General features: G+C 41.5%; 1 long non-coding RNA gene across 8 annotated transcripts in view; it reads left to right on the top strand.

Annotated features, from left to right (window-relative positions):
* Positions 1 to 15481, top strand: part of LOC102960811 — a 51653-nt gene that overhangs the window by 5653 nt on the left and 30519 nt on the right. For 7 of the 8 annotated variants that reach the window (XR_006219629.1, XR_006219626.1, XR_006219624.1 and 4 more), the window contains exons 3-4: positions 12261 to 12594; positions 15237 to 15376. This is a non-coding gene — a long non-coding RNA (uncharacterized LOC102960811). The remainder of the gene's footprint in view (positions 1 to 12260; positions 12595 to 15236; positions 15377 to 15481) is intronic. The other variant, XR_006219630.1, reaches the window with a different exon arrangement.

The following is a 15481-nucleotide window of genomic DNA, read 5'->3' on the forward strand; positions in this document are numbered from 1 at the left end:
TTGAGATCTAACTTATATGCAGTAAAGAATATAAATCTGAAGCATACACCTCAATCAGTTTCTTTTATTTTGATATACATCCATGTAAATTCCCTGCCCCAGATTAAGATACAGAATATTTCCAGCCCACCAGCATGCTCCCTGTGGTCCCTCCCTGCAGATAACCCCTGCCCCCCGGGAAACCACAGTTCCAAAACCACAGCTCAATTTGTACCTGTTCTTGAACTTCATGTAGATGGAATCGTAGTGTATGCTATCTTGGCTCAGGTTTCTTTTGGTCAACTTTATATCTGCGAGATTCATTCATATTGGGTATAGTGGCAGTTCTGTCTTCCATTGCCGTGTATAAACCTACCAGAATATTTTTCACCCATTCTGTTAATGGATATTGTACATTTTTTTTCTTTTTTTAACTGAAGTATATTGACGTGCAGTGTTCCATCAGTTTCCGGTGTACAGTATGATGATTTAACAATTCTGTACATTACTCAGTGTGCGTCAAGATAAGTGGGCTCTTAATCCCTTTTATCTGTTTCATCTTTTCCCCGACCCATCCCTCCTCTGGCAGCCACCAATTTGTTCTGTTTTTAAGATTCTGTTCTTTTATTTGTTGCTTTTCCCCCCTCTGTTTTGTTTTAAAATAGTTTTTTTTAAGTGTACTTATTTTGGGAGAGAGAGGTGGGGTGCAGAGAGGGAGAGGGAGAGAGAGAATCCCAAGCAGGCTCCACGCTGTCAGCACAGAGCCTGACGTGGAGCTTAATCCCATGACCTGTGAGATCATGACTTGAGTCTAAATCAAGAGTCCATGCTTAACCGGCTGAGCCACCCAGGTGCCCCTGTTTGTTTTGTTTTTTAAATTCCATATATGAGTGAAATTATATGCTATTTGTCTTTCTCTGACTGACTTATTTCACTTAGCATTATACCATCTAGATCCATCTATGTTATTGTAAATGGCAAGATCTCAATTTTTTATGGCCGAGTAATACTCCGTTGTATATCTATACCACATCTTCTTTATCCTTTCGTCTGTGGATGGACACCTGGGTTGCCTCTGTATCTTGGCTGTTGTAAATGCTGCAATAGGCGTAGGGGTGCATATGTCCTTTCAAATTATTACTTTCATTTTCTTTGGGTGAATACCCCAGTAGTGGAATTATTGGATTATATGGTAATTCTATTTTTAATGTTCTTAGGAACCTCCATGCCATTTTCCACACTGCACCAATTTACATTCCCACAAATGGTTCATGAGGGTTCCTTTTTTTCCACATCCTCGCCAACACTTGTTATTTCTTCTCTCTCTCTCTCTTTCTTCTTCTTCTTCTTCTTCTTCTTCTTCGAGAGAGAGAGAGAGAGAGAGAGAGAGAGAGAGAGAATCTCAAGCAGACTCCATGTTCAGCATGAACCTGATGCGGGGCTCTGTCCCACAACCCTGGGATCATAACTGGAACCAAAATCAAGAGTTGGGTGCTCAACCCACTGAGCCACCCAAGCGTCCCATTTCTGTTTTTGATTCTGACCATTCTGACCGGTGTTAAGTGATACCATGTTGTGGTTTTGATTTGCATTTCCCTGATGGTGAGTGATGATGGGCATCTTTTCATGTGTCTGTTGGCCATCTGGATGACTTCTTTGGAAAAATGTCTATTCAGTTCCTGTGCCCATTTTTAAATTGGATTATTACTATTATTATTACTATTATTATTATTTGGTGTTGAGTTGTATAAATTCTTCACGTATTTTGGATATTAACCCCTTATTAGATATATCATTTGCAGATATTTTCTCCCATTCAGTATGTTACAGACCGTTTGATAGATGGTTTCCTTTGCTGTGCAAAAACTTTTTATTTTAGTATAGTATCAATAATTTAATTTTGCTTTTGTTTTCCTTGCCTGGGGAGATCTATCTAGAAAAACATTGCTAAGGCCAATGCCAAAAAGATTACTGCCTATGTTTTCTTCTAGGAGTCTCTGGTCTCAGGTCTCACATTTAGGTCTTTAATCCATTTTGAGTTTATTTTGCATATGGTGCAAGAAAGTGGTCCAGTTTCAATCTTTTGTATGTAGCTGTCCGGTTTTCCCAACACCGTTTTGTGCAGAGACTGTCTTTTCCTTGTTATATATTCTTCCTTCTTTGTCATAGATTAATTGACCATAAAAGCATGGGTTTGTTTCTGGGCTCTCTGTTCTGTTCTCTTGATCTATGTGTCTGTTTTTATGCCAGTACCTTACAGCTTTGATTATGACAGCTTTGTAGTATTTCTTAAAATCTGGGATTGTGATAACCCAGCTTTGTCGTTAAGATTGCTTTGGCCATTTGGAATCTTTTGTGGTTCCACACGAGTTTTAGTATTATTTGTTCTAATTCTGTGAAAAAATGCTATTGGTATTTTGATAGGGATTGCATTGAATCTGTAGATTGCTTAGGGACATTTGAACTATATTAATTCTTCCCATCCATGAGCATGGACTATCTTTCCATTTGTTTGTGTCGTCTGTAGTTTCTTTCATCAGTGTTTTGTAGTTTTCAAAATACAAATCTTTCCTCATTTTTCCTTCATTAAGTTTGTCCCTAGGTATTTTATTCTGTTTGATATAATTATAAATGGAATTATTTTTGTAATTTCTCTTTCTGCTACTTTGTTATTAGTGTATAGAAACACAACCTATTTTTGTATATCGGTTTTGTATCCTGCAACTATGGAATTTATTTATTGTTTTGAATAGTTTTTTGGTGGAGTCTTTAGGGTTTTATATGTACAGTATAACGTCATCTGCAAATAGTGCTGTTTAACTTCTTCTTTACCAATTCTGATGTCTTTTTATTTTTCTTGTTTAATTGCTGTGGTTAGGACCTCCAGTACTATGTCGAATAAAAGTGAAGGGAATGGACATTCTTGTCTTGTTCTGTATCTTAAAGGTTTTAACGTTGAGTATGATGTTAGCTGTGAGTTTTTCAAATACGGCCTCAGCATAATGATTCAACGTTCCCTTGGAATCCACTTTTTGAGCATTTTCATCATAAATGGATGTTGAATTTTGTCAGATTGCTTTTCCACATCCATCATGATGATCATATGATTTTTGTCCTTCACTTTTTAAAATGTAGAATGTCAGGTTGATTGACTTACACGCACTTAACCATCCTTGCATCCCCAGAATAAATTCCACTTGAACATGGTGAATAATCCTCTTAAAGTATTGTTGAATGTAGTTTGGTAATATTTTGTTGAAGATTTTTGCATCTATGTTCATCAGGGATATTGGCCTATGGTTTTCTTTTTTCTAGTGTCTTTGGGTTTGGGTATCAGGGTAATGCTGGCCTTGTAGAATGTATTTGGAAGCTTTCCTTCCCCTCCTATTTTTTGGAATAGTTTGAAGAGCATAGGAATTCAGTCTTCTTTAAATTTATCTGTGAAAACAGCTGGTCCTGGACTTTTGTCTCTTGAGAGTTTTGTGGTTACCAGTTCAATTTCATTACTAGTAATTGAGCTATTCAGATTTTTCTATTTCTCCCTTATTCAGTTTTGGAAGATCTTATGTTTCTATGTAGCTCGTGTTTTCATTCTCAATGGTCTTAACATCCTTCATTTTTAATGAAGCTAATTTCATAAAACTTTATGTCATGTTTAGATATTTTCTATCTGTATAAACTTTTTTTAAACTTGAATTTGTCAGTATATTAATTTCCTGAGGCTGCTGTAAGACATTACAACAAACTTGGTGACTTAACACAGTAGAATTTGGTCTCTCTGGAGGCCAGGAGTTGGGCATCAGTAATTCTGGGCTATGGTCAAGGTGTCATCAGGGCTGTGTTCCCTACAGAGTCTCTAGAGGAGAATCTGTTCATTGCCGCTTTCTGTGCCTTTCCTCTTCCAGCTTCTGGAGGCTACTTGCATTCGTTGACTTGTGGCCACATCATTCCCATCTCTGCCTTTGGCTTCACAACCTTTTCTCCTCTGTGTGTGTGAAGTCTCTCTCTACCTCTCTTTTCTAAGGACTCTTATGATGGCATTTAGGGGCCACCCTGATTTTCCAGGATAACTCCCTATCTCCCCTTAATGTAATCATATCTGCAAAGATCCCTTTTTCATATAAGGTTATGTTCACAGGCCTCAAGGGTTTGGACACGGATCTTTTGGAGATCCACCATTCAGTCTCACAGTCAAACTGACTCCAGTGTAACGAAACCCCAAGGTAAGATAGTGACATTATAGGCAAAGTTCTGGCTGGGAGCTGGAAGACTTGAGTGTGACCACTTGTGCAAAATTTTACTGTCTGTGGGCCTCAGTTTCTTTACCTATGAGAACAATAACATATGCCTTTTCAACTCTACAGAGTTGTCTAGTCGTGGAATTCTGCATGTAAAAGGGTTTTGAGCTATTAAGATTTAGGGTCGTGTAGTGTTAATCCGTGTCGTACCAGAGGAGACGTGATTCGGTGTCTGGCCCTTGTAACTGCGGTTCTCATATCTGCATCCTCAGAGGTGTCTGGGCTGTGGGCGGAGTTAACCTGGATTCTCTCCCCAAATTGGAGACAGTGTAGTATCAGAGTTTGGAGTGTGTCCTCTAGTTTCAGACTTGCTGCGTTTGAAGCCCAGCCTGATCGCTTCCCCGTGGTACAATCTGGAGCTCTTTGGGGTCTGAAATAATAGAGTACCGTCCCAGCGCTCTATCCAGGCACAACTGAACCTAAAGAATTGTTAAGTAGTGGAAGGAGGTTAGCTACTTAAAGGAGTAAAAGGCGTGTAAGGGATCCACAAGGTGCACCCACCACACCTTGGCTGAGGAGAGGGGACAATAAAGGAACTGAGGACCGGGCCGGGAGTCAGTCCTCTCCAGAGAAGCCGCGGGGACCTCGGGAACATGCAGCCCGCTGGTGGGAAAGGACTTTCCAGAAGGTAGCGCCATTCTGCAGAAGCAGCTCTCTGTGAGGACGGTGTGGCCCCGGGGTACAGCTGGGGACTCGCCCAAAGCTGGCTTCTGGTTTCCCTTGCTGCCCAACAAACACGGAGGGCCAGGGCCTGTCAGGGAGGACCATCCTGGGGCTGCTGCCTAACATTCGGCCAGTCCCAGCTCACAAAGCCGGGCAAAGGAGGGTGGGTCTGGAGCTGAGAAACCAAACATTGATAACGGGCGGTTATTTACTCCCTTACAATGTATGTTCTTCACCTGGGAGCTGGGGGGAATCGTTGTGCCCCCCGCATAGAATTATCGTAGAAAGTAGTGAATTCACGCGGGCGAGCGCTCAGACGAGCGGCTGGCACAGCCTCGGTCAGTTGTTCCTACTGGATCTTATTTCTCAGGTCCGAGTCATGAGCTCACACGGAGGGACAAAGACGACGCGGCCCCTGCCCTCACAGGGCCTCCCCTTTAGTTTGAGGCTGGTCAGATTTGAGATACTTCCTAGTTTATATTTTAAGGAATAACACTGTCTCAAAGCCTACCTCCAAGAATTTTAAAAACTTCTTCCCATAGTAGAACAATTTTTTTTTTTTTTTTTTTTTTTTTTTGCTGGAGCTTTTTCAGCAGGGACATATGCGTGCTATTTTTCTGTCTGACTCTGTGAATGAAGAAATCGGTGCCAAATCAGCGACTTCCTTGATCCGATACTTAACTGCCTGCCGTGGGTCAGGCAGTGTCCTAGGCACTGGGGATATAGATGCAGACAAGGCACAACCAAAGGTTTCTGTCCGCGTGGAGCTTAGATTGCTAGGTGGGGGCTGGAGACGACAGGCAGTAAGCAAACTAAATAAAACTACGGTCCAAGTGGTAAACACTCGGTGAAAATTAAAACCGGGAACAGGGACCAACTCGATTATTCTTCTCAAGTCTCACTCCTCGAGAGGAATTGTGTGCGTATGTGGTTTGGTGCCAGTCCCTGGTCCATTCTTCAGTTCCGTATCATTTGTAGAAACTAGAAACCCGAGGAGCCCAGGAAAGCCTGTGCCGGGACAGTTTTGGGTTAAATGTGAGTTGGGTTCTTTGTGCCAATCTTCTCTCCATACCGAAGACAGGCGCCCTTCTTCAGTCCATTCAGGCTCGTCGTACCAAGTTTCACAAACACTCTGTGGGCAACGAAGCCCTCTCCCTCAGTTCTCTCTTACCTGCCAGACTGGTGGTGATGATGTCTGGTGAGTTGCTGAACCCCGTCTTTTTCACTTTATGTCTGAATGGCAACATCTCCTTAAATCTGAGTAAGCCCTCTGTGTTAGGTTCTTTTTTTTTTTTTTTTTAGAAAATTTTAACACATTTTTTTAAAGTTTATTTACTTATTTTGAGAGAGAGAGAGAGAGAGAGCACGAGTAGGGGAGGGGCAGACAGGGAGGGAGAGAGAGGCCAAGGCAGCATAGAGCCCGCTGCGGGGCTCGAACTCACCAACTGTGAGATCATGACCTGAGCCAAAATCAAGAGTCGGACGCTTAACCGACAGAGCCACCCAGGCGCCGCTCTGTGTTAAATCCTTTAAAAAAAAATCTTTTCTCTTTTGAATATTCATGGGAATGGCTGCTCTCCAACCTATGAATTGAAAGTAAAAGTTTTGGACTAATCTCTTCCATTTAATTCCCCTGCCGCAGAGACTTCAGAAACAGGTCTGAAAATTATAGGAACCACAAATTTAAAAAGTGTTAGTTTGATATGTCTGAAATTAATGCTTTAATTTATTCACCACAGAATGTCTTCACACATCGCTGTTTTGTGTAATTTATACCATATACTGTCTACTCAAGTTAATGTGTGAAGCATGGTTAAATTACGCCTAAAAAGGAATATGAAAACTATCTACAATATGGTGACGGGAAAAGGGCCTAAGTAGGAGCAATGGGGCAAAATTTAAATAAGACAAATTGAAATAGAAGCTTCAGAAAAACTGTCAGGTGTCTTAAGATGTGCCTAACTAGAACACGCTCCTCGGGAAAGACTTTAAAACATCCAGAGAAGTCTACTGGGAAAGGGGCAGACAAAGTTCTCGAAAATATTTCTATAGGGAACACGTAACTGTACATGTGGCCTAAAAAATGGACTAGATAACCTAATAGGCTTTTGCGTGTCTCGTACCTTCAGCTTTCAGTGTTTGGTTAATCTTGTCAAAGTAGGTTTGGGATAAAGATCAAATGAACAATTGTAGAGAAGAGGGAGATGTATTTTTTCAATATTATTTCATTTGTTCTTTTCACCAAAGTGTATGGCATGCTGACAGGACTGTCAACCATTTTCTTATGGCTAATTTAAGGCTGGTAAAGGGTGCCAGGCCCATAGCTCGGGAGGCCGCCATTTGCCCTACACTCCCCTGACCTTGTGCTCAGCCTCATTCTCTGAGGGAGAGAACCAGAAAGGCAGGATGCTCTCTCTGTGATTTGGTGGTGTTTTGTTTTTGAGGTTAATAATACAATACTAATGAGCATTTTTGAATGTTAGCAGTTTGGAGACTGCATTCGTTAATTCCCTGAAACTCCTCCTTATGTGCAAAGCCCTTCTGGGTTTTAGGCTCCATAGGAAATCAAGATCTCTGGGAGACTGCTCCTGCCTTTAGTGAGAGTACAGTTTGGTAAGCTGCTAAAATGAGAAACAGCTGCTGTCTTTTTCATTTTTTAATGTTTATTTGTCTTTGAGAGAGAGAGAGAGAGAGAGAGAGAGACAGAAACAGAGACAGAGCATGAGCAGGGGAGGGGCAGAGAGAGAGGGAGATACAGAATCTGAAGCAGGCTCCAGGCTCCGAGCTGTCAGCGCAGAACCGGATGTGGGGCTTGAACTTATGAACCACGAGATCATGACCTGAGCCGGAGTCAGAAGCGTAACCGACTGAGCCACCCAGGCTCCTCAAAAGAGCTGCTGTCTTTACATGGGCCATCACTTCTAAAACAGCGAATGCTCAATGGGAAATGGAATTCAGACAGGTGAGTGATGAGGGGCTGGGGAGAAGGGGTGTGCAGGAAGAGATCACCAGGTTGAGTGGGAATAAGTTTATTTCCCCCTGTGATTATTTAATGGCCTTGTTTTTACTCTCCCATTAATCAAGTTTCTCCAGAGAAACAGAATCGATGGGAGATAGATATAGATATAAATAATATAGATATAGATATAGATATAGATATAGATATAGATATAGATAGATAAAGAGATTCCTTTAGGGAATTGGCTCACATGATTGCAGGTGGTAAGGAGTCCCAAAATCTGATTCTGCAAGGTTGACACTCAGGAAGGCCAGTGGTGTAGTTCAGTCCGAGTCTGAAGGCTGGAGAACCAGATGGGCTAATGGTGTCCATCTCAGTCCAAGGGCAGGAGGGCACTGATGTCCCAGCTCAGGCAGGCAGGGAGGAAGCAAAAGGGGAGAATTCCTCCTTCCTCTGCCTTTTTGTTTTCTTTGGACCTTGAATGGTTGGGGTAATGCTCACCCATATTGGGGAGGGCGGTCTGCTTTACTGGGGCCACCAACTCACCTGCTAATCTCGTTGCAAACACCCTCACAGATGCACCCAGAAATAACATTTACTTTGAGCTCCCCATGTCCCAGTCAGGTTGACACATAAAATTAACCATCACAACTCTTAAGTCGTATTTCAGCGTAAGTTTTCAGTCGTGAATAGCATGTTTTAGGCTTCCTTAGAGGAGACACCTGTTGCTGTCTAAGCCTTCACTTGAGCCTCATCCTGTTTCACACACTGAAGGGCTTCTCTCTCCTTGTTCCCCTGCTCTGTTCTCCCGGAAGCTCTGCTGTCACATGGGCTGAATCTCCTTGACCCCATCCCCCATGAGTCCCCCACTGTACAGGCACAGGAAGAGGTTCTGTACTCCCCACCTCCTGGGCTGCTGCTGTCTTGAACTAGCACAGACCCAGTCCAGCCCGATGGGGCCAACCAAGGGTCTTTCATTGCCTCTGCAGAATCCTGGATTGTTAAAACTTTGTTAAGAATGCTTGCATGAGGGGTGCCTAGGTGGCTCAGTTGGTTAAGTATCTGACTCTTGGTTTTGGCTCAGGTCATGATCTCATGGTTTGTGAGTTTGAGCCCTGTGTGGGTCTCTGCACTAACAGTGTGGAATTGGGGCGCCTGGGTGGCTCAGTTGGTTGAGCGTCTGACTTTGGCTCGGGTCACGATCTCACAGTTTGTGAGTTCAAGCCCCATGTCGGGCTCTGTGCTGACAGCTCAGAGCCTGGAGCCTGCTTTGGATTCTGTGTCTCCCTCTGTCTCTGCCCCTTCCCTGCTCATGCTCTGTCTCTCTCTGTCTCTCAAAACTGAATAAACATTAAAAAATAATTTATAACAGTGCGGAATCTGCTTGGGATTCTCTCTGTCTGTGTCTCTCTGCCTCTCCCTCCCTCTTGCTCTCTCTCAAATAAATAAATAAATACACAAACATTTTAAAACATTGTATAAAAAAAAAAAGAAGAATGCTTGAATGAGATCTGTCTTTTGGGGGAAATGTAGTTTTTAAAAAAGCAAAGCAAGACAAGTAAAATTTGATGTCAGCTATAAAACTTAAGTGATCTGGTACATCTTCTGGTTTCATAATTTGATTGTTAGTAATTAATAATCCATGTAAATACATTATACAACTCTAGTAATTTTTACTAATTTCATTGAAGTCATTGATAATGACATTTTAAATAAGATGTAAATCTATGGATACAATTCTAGTAATTTTTACTAATTTGATTGAAGTTGTTTTTAATTACCTTTTAAATAAGATGTAAATATATTCCATGTTTGCTTTGAAAGTAATGACCCACCCCCATGCTGCAATAGTTTCAGTCTCTGAAGAATTAGTCTGAGACTCCTTTTCCTTTTCTTAAGAGGATGAGCAGGACTGAAGGTAGGCACGTGAGAATAAGCCAGTTTAGACAGTGTTTATCACTGAAAGTCTTCACTTTTCGACTCGGTCTACATTAGCGTTTTTCAAGACAAAAACATCATGAGCTTTTGAGCACTTTGATTGACGCCTACCCTTCACCCCTCAGTTTTCCAGGTCAGCATGGTTCTCTTTTACCATAGTGTCTTTGATCTATTTGTCTTCTCAGTTCGGTAATGCAGATTTCTTTCAGATTTTTAAACGAAAATGTTCCCGCAAGCAATTTGCCTTGAAATTCCCATCTCCCTTCCAGAAACGGAGAAAAGGCTGTGCACTCCTCTGTGCAAGCTGAGCTGACAAATAAATTGTTACCTGGCTACAGCATCGTGTATGCTGTGAGGACAAGCTGACTTGGTTTCTATGTCTAGTACATCAACAAAACATTTCCAGCTACTTAAGCATCTTACTACTCCAGATTGCCTCTGCCTGATCCTGCTGTTTTCAGAGACTGCCTTTCCTCCTACCCCCCCACCTTTTTTAATATTCTGATGTTTTAGGTACATTTTTAGTGGGCAATTCAAGAGAAAGTGTATACCTAAGAATTCTCATTTTTAAGCCTAAGATATTCACTTGTGGTTGATATTCTCCTCACTGATTGTCCTAAATTAGGGTTACCAGATCTCCAGAGAAAAGTCAAACAGGACCACCCAGTTAAATTTGAACTTCACATAAAGAATGAATACTTTTTTTTTCAAGTGTAAGTATACCCCATGAAATATTTGGGACATATTTATACTAAGTAATTATTTGTTCTTTATGTGAAATTCAGACTTAATTCAGTGTACTGTATTAAAATTTTTTTTAACTTACTTATTTTTGAGAGAGAGAGAGAGAGAGACAGTGTGAGTAGGGGAGGGGCAGAGAAAGGGAGACACAGAATCTGAAACAGGCTCCAGGCTCTGAGCTGTCAGTACAGAGCCTGACGTGGGGCTCAGACTCACAAACCGTGAGATCATGACCCGAGCCGAAATCGGATGCTTAACCGACTGAGCCACCCAGGTGCCCCCAGTGTACTGTATTTTATTTGGCCACCTTATCATACATGGGAATTTCTGCTTTGCAGTTTCTCTACCCTCCAATCCCCAGTGTTTCTTCTGGGGTTCAGAGTCCAAAGAGAGGGAGAGGGAGTAGGGATATAGGAATGGATACTTGACTTTCATTATCAGGTCTTTGGCAGTTTCTGGGGCTTTCAACTCCCTTTTAAACCTAGAAAAGTGGTACTTAGGTATCAGGTAAAAGGGGAGGGACCCCAGGAATAATGTAGCTCCAGGGATGAGGTAGCTTCTTATGACACTGTTTACGCATCCATTTAAATCAATACCGAGTTATCCAGACCCCAGCGGGCCTGCAGCAGTATATACCAGTGAATATGTGGTCCTTGAACTGTTCATCTAGAGTCTATAGTCAGGTCATGTTGTACTTTATGCTGTCCTGACAGTTTATCTGGTTGAGATCACTCATCACATGACTGCTATTTAGTGAAATGGAATTCTGCTTGTAAGACATCGGTATGACAAGGAAAAAATTCATATTTCAGGATTCACAGCCTCTTCTCCCCTTCCTCACCTTGAAAAAGAGAGTTTTCTTTTTACCTGTGCTGTGTCCCTGGTCCTAGGATTGCACAGGACCAGGTTAATGCATGAGAAAGGGAATCAAATGCAGCCAAGGCCAGTTCATTTGATCTCAGGAAGCAGTATGGTGAGAAAAGAACAGATAGAGAAGATAAGAGTGGTAGGCAGAAAAAGAACAGAGGGGTATGTGTGTGGAAGGGGTCATAGGGGAAAGAGCAAAAAGGGGGGATTTTAGATGGAAAGGAGGTCTGGAGGCAGTGTTCTTGCCCGGCTCTGTGAGATACCAGAGAGGAGAAAGAAAAGATTTTCAGGAAGCTGTGCTGTGTGTCGTAGGATTCGTCACCCTCTTGGCATTTTTTGAGAGACCGTGGTTAATATTATATTTATCTAATGACTCTTACTTTCTCAGAGAGTTCCTCTGGGTGGGAATTATCCTGAAATACACCTACATGCAACCTAGCTTACGCAATTTACACAACACGAGGCAGAAGGAAAAAGCAGGGCAGTAAGGATCCATTAAATTCCAATCAGACACCTATTTTGGCAGCAAAACTGTAAAACTAGTACCTCACTTATTTCATCATTACAACATTCCCCGGGAAGAGCTAAAATGGTTATTCCCAACAGGAACACTAAAACACAAATTGACGTTGTCTATTCATGTCTTTATGACGTTATGGATTTTCTCTCTACCTTCCTCCCTTTCCCTCACATAGTTACATACATGTGTGACATGACATACATGTGACATAGGATCGTGAGATAAATACACTTTTATTTTTGTCATGCAGGGTAGAAGTTACATTCCAAATTAATGTTTTTTTTTCCTCCCAAAGTTGTCGATACGGATGCTACAGTCTTTGCATCTGTGCGTCGTTGTCTCAGATTGCATTACATTTGAACATTGCATTGTTCAAAACCATTGGGATCTCCTGTTGCGGCATAACCTTCAGAGTTTTGTCAAGTTACTTCGAATATCTTCAGTGATGGAAAGTCTTCATCCTTAACGATGTATTTGACTTCTGGAAACAGCCAAGGATTATTTGGAACATGCCTTGATGGATAAAACATGTAATGATAATAGATAACACTTCTGGATAAAAACAAGATAGGAAAATTGATGACGCTTTTCGTATAGCTCGTAAACTGAAAATAATTATAAAAAATAAGGTATTCTAAGTTATTTTTGAGCAATGGATTGTGTTGAATAAAAGAGTAGTCTACTGAAAAACTATCTCAAAATAATCATTTGTTTGCAACTGTGTTACTTTATTTGTTCATTCATCTATTCATTCAACATTAATTCAGTAGACACGCCATGAGGACCTACCCTATCTTAAATGGTAGCTCCGAGAAGAAAACTTTGTTCTTGTCCTCAAAGAACTTCTATTTCTATAGAGAAAAAGATATACAAGCATGATTTTAGTATGCAGATATTATCTGAAACCTTTGATGGGTTTTAGAATTCAGAATATTTCACATTTTCACAAAGTAAATAGGATAAGAGGCCAGTCACTATAGCTGTAGAACATTACCCAAAATTTTGTGCCTTAAAACAACAAAAATGTTTGTCTTTCTCATGAATCTACATTTAGATTCATGGCTTGGCATGAATCAAGCCTTGGCATTCAAGGCTTGGCATCAGCTGATCTTTGCTCCATTCAGCCAACAGTGGGGGGCACTTGAGTGCTGAGGACAGGCGTCAACTACCCTCTCATGTCTGATAGTTGATGCTGGTTGGTGGTTAATAATGGCTGGTGGTTGAGACCCTGGCTGGGGTTGTGGGCTAGAACAGTTTCGGTTGGCTTCACTGTGGCTGAGCTTCCTCACAACATGGTGGCTGAGTTCAAAGGGCAAGCATTTTGGGGAGAAGGGAAAATAGGCAGAAGCCATATCACCTTTGATGACCTAGCCTTGGAAGTCAAGCCATGTCACTTCCACCACTTTTATTCTTAAAAACTCCCATTTTCAAGGGGGAGAGGAAATAGACTTCCCTTCTTGATAAGTAGTGAAAGTTCTAGAATAACTTCTGAGATGAGAAATGCTGCAGTAGCCATTTTTGGAATGGTGCATATACTCTAGGTGTGTGTACCCTGTGTTCCAGACCATTATCAGTGCTGTCTGAGGCTTCACTGTGCAATGAAACCCATGAATAGTTCTGCAACAAAATGAATGAATATTAAAGTGGACTAAACTGAGATTATTTAAAAATTTTTTTCAATGTTTATTTATTTTTGAGAGACAGAAGGTGACAGAGTGTGAGTAGGGAAGGGGCAGAGAGAGAGGGAGACACAGAATTCACAGCAGGCTCCAGGCCCTGAGCTGTCAGCACAGAGCCTGATGTGGGGCTCAAACCCACGAACCGTGAGATCATGACCTGGGCCGAAGTCAGACGCCCAACTGACTGAGCCACCCAGGCACCCCTAAATTGAGATTATAAATATAAATAGTTCAATTCAGGTTCTGTCACCAAATGGGTTTCCAAAAAATATTTCCCTTTTAAGAGATTTCTGGATTTCTGGATTTTAGACTTTCTAGTAAGTGGTTTTTGAGTTGTAATATAATTTGTGCTGATGGAGGCAATAGGCATTTACAACACATGTTGAAGAAGAGACTGTAGGAGAACTAGAGGAGTAAGAGATCTTTACAGAACAGGTAACTGAAAATGGATTCTTTAGGAAGGGTGTTCCAAATCAAAGAAATGCCAACAGAATGGAGATCTGAGTGTGGAGAAAAGCAAGATTTAAAAATAGCTAGAATATATACATGAGGGAGTTTTAGGGGCCAGATCAGCAAGAGTCTTGGATGCCATATTACGGAATTTGGATTTTAGCCTGTAGAGACACTATGAAGCCAGTTAAGGATTGTAAGCAGGAGAGGTACGTGATCATATTTGTCCTTCAGAACAATTATTTTGGTGACAAATAGTAGATTGAGGGGTATGAGGATCTTGTTCACTCAGGACGCTCTTCAGTAGGCAGCTAGAATTTATGATTGCCTGAAATGAGAGCAAGGAAGAGGGGTGGGTGCCTGGGTGGCTCAGTAGGTTGAGCATCCAACTCTTCTTTTTTCTTTTTTGTTTAAATTTATTCTGAGAGAGACAGAGAGACAGAGAGAGCACATGTTTGCAGGGGAGGGGCAGAGAGAGAGGAGAGAGAGAATTCCAAGCAGGCACTATGCTATCAGTGTAGAGCCCAACACGGGGTTTCATCCCACAACTGTGAGATCATGACCTGAGCCAAGATCAAGAGTCAGAGGCTTAACTGACTGAGCCACCCAGGCGCGCCAAGCATCTGACTCTTGATTTCGGCTCAGGTCATGTAATCACAGTTGTGAGACCCTCTTAAGCCCTGCTTAAGATTCTCTCTCTCCCTCTGTCTCTGTCCCTCTCCAGCTCTCTCTCTCTCTCAAAAGGAAAAAAAAAAAAACTTTAAAAAAAGGAGCAAGGGAGAACTGTCGAATTTAGCCGCCATTTCCTTTTGTGCTAGGACCAGAGTTAATCAAGAAAACTGTGATGTGGAGATGGAGAGGAGTTGTCAGATTGACTCTTTTCTAATTAATTTTTTATCCAAGTAGTGTATATATCTTATTTACAATGTAAAATAGCACAAGGCATAGAATAAAAACCAATGTGCACAGTACCACATCTCATTACCTCCAGTCTTACTCCTTAAAGGCTACCACTTTCCCCCCTTTAAGTGGTTTCTTCTGGGATTTACCTCTATGTTCTAAATAAGGTACTATGTCTGTGGAAAGTAACAAAATAAACCAATTGAAAATGACTTAAATAATACCACTGATTCTCACAACAGGAAATCCAGACTCGACAGGCTTCAGACACCATGTTTGCTTCCATCTCAGTTGGCTTCTCATCATGATCACGAGATCAATGCTTCTATTACAACAGTCACATGAAAGAAAATCCAATGTAAGAAGAGGCACTATTCTTCTGGTGAGTCTTTGTGTGTGTGTGTGTGTGTGTGTGTGTGTGTGTGTGGTGTTCTTGTTTTCGTTTTTGTTTATCAGCAAATAAATTTTTTTCCAGAAGCTCCAAAGC

The sequence above is a fragment of the Panthera tigris genome, chromosome B4 (genome assembly GCF_018350195.1).
Source record: "Panthera tigris isolate Pti1 chromosome B4, P.tigris_Pti1_mat1.1, whole genome shotgun sequence".
NCBI lineage: Eukaryota > Metazoa > Chordata > Mammalia > Carnivora > Felidae > Panthera > Panthera tigris.